Here is a 2,098-nt window from a genome sequence, read left to right on the forward strand (position 1 = left end):
CACTGGTGCTTGTTTGTCTGTGATTTATCGTTCCTTGTGCTCACGTCTGCGAAAAGTCACCACCCCTTATGATGGACCTACACTGATCGCTGCTCAAGAGCATGCCATTAAACCCGCCGCTATGTGCACCGCTCGTGTTTTCATAGCTGGTCTTCTTCATTTTGTGCAATTTGCTGTGCTGTGTTCGTGTGCCCACCAGCTTATATAGGCTGGGATTTTCTGTCTACTACGAAAGCTTCCATCTGCTGTCGAGAAAAATGCTGTTCATATGATGGAAACTGACTATGCCCTGTATGCGGATGACAAGCCCGTTCGCTTGCTTGCTGCTGAAGATACCGACCTACCACCTGGTCATAAGCGAATAGTTATCCTCACTTCTAATGTGATCGACTCTGGTGACGTGTTTGTCCAACTATCTGCACGCTGTCTCGCAAGAGGTATATTACTTGCTTCAGGTCAAGCGCGGTTCCACAATGGCACCGGACTTCTCTACGCTACAAGCCAGACGTCTGAGAAAATTCTCATTCCTAAAGGCACAACAATGACTTGCGTCACTGAATCCCAACCTGCCTTTGTTGTCCCGCTTATGGGAGCGTGTTCCGACCTTCCTTCTATTGGACGTTCATCAAGCGTTTCTGTTCTTGCTGCGACTATTAGTCCAGAACAAACTTCTTCACAGACAGATGAGTTACTTGCCTTACTACGAAGGCATAGAAGATTGTTTGATGCCCATTCCTCTTCTCTGGGACAGACGTCCATTATTAGGCATCGTATCCAGACCGATGGCACTTCCATCGTACGCCGTCGACCATATCGCGTCTGTTCATCCGAGCGTGAGATCATTGAACAAAATGTAGCCGATATGCTGCAACGGAACAATACATGTCCCTCCGCGAGTCCTTGATCATCCCCTGTTGTTTTGGTAAGGAAAAAAGCAGGCTCCATGCGATTTTGCGTGGCCAACAAAGCACCTAATTAGATTACCCACAAGGATGTTTACCCGATGCCGCGCATAGACGATGCTTTGGATTCACTGCAAGGTGCTGAGTACTTCTCAAGCCTAGACCTGCGTACAGGTTACTGGCAAATACCCATGCACGAGGATGACATAGAAAAGACAGCGTTTTTAACACCATATGGGCTGTACGAATTCAACGTCATGCCATTGGACCTTTGCAATGCTCCAGCAACATTCGAGAGTATGATCGACACAGTTTCACGAGGCTTGAAGTGGAAGACTTGCTTGTGCTATATAGACGATATCGTTATTTTCTCGTCAACCTTCCCTCAGCACTTGCAACGACTGGACGAAGTTCTTATGTGCCTTGCAAACGCAGGCCTTCAGCTGAACACAAAGAAGTGCCGTTTTGTGAGCAAGACGATTAAAGTGTTAGGCCACAACGTAAGCAAGGATGGTATTCGTCCCGATCCTTACAAGATTTCCGCTGCCCAACACTTCCCCCGTCCTGAAAAAGCCAAAGATTTGTGCACTTTCCTCGGCCTCGCTTCTTATTTTCGCCGATTCATTCGAGAGTTCGCCTTAATAGCTTCACCATTTCACAAGTTGCTCGGATCAGGCATCACCTTCGTGTGGTCTCCTGAATGTGAAGCGGCGTTTGCCCAACTAAAGTGTAAACTAACATTCGAACCACTCCTCTGCCATTTCGACGAAACCATGCCTACGCTCCTGCATACAGACGCTAGTGGTCGAGGCATTGGTGAAATTCTCCTACAGCGATTTTCTCCTACAGCGAGACAAATCTTCACGTGAGAAAGTCGTCGCATACGCGAGCTGTGCACTGACCTCTGCCGAAAAGAATTATACCATCACCGAACAGGAGTGCCTAGCAGTCGTATGGTCGATACAATAGTTTTGACGTAATTTCCATGGCAGCCACATTACTGTGGTTACGGACCATCACGCCTTGTGCTGGCTCTCGACAATCAAGAACTTGTCCGGCCGCCTTGGCCGCTGTATTCTTCGCTTAAAAGAGTACAACTTCACGATCACATACAAGTCGGGAAACAAACATCAAGACGCCGACGCACTTTCGCATTGCCCGCTCTCTTCGGAGAAACTTAAACCCTCCACTGCCGC

Source organism: Rhipicephalus microplus, chromosome X, assembly GCF_043290135.1.
Source record: "Rhipicephalus microplus isolate Deutch F79 chromosome X, USDA_Rmic, whole genome shotgun sequence".
In the NCBI taxonomy this organism is placed as follows: Eukaryota; Metazoa; Arthropoda; class Arachnida; order Ixodida; family Ixodidae; genus Rhipicephalus; species Rhipicephalus microplus.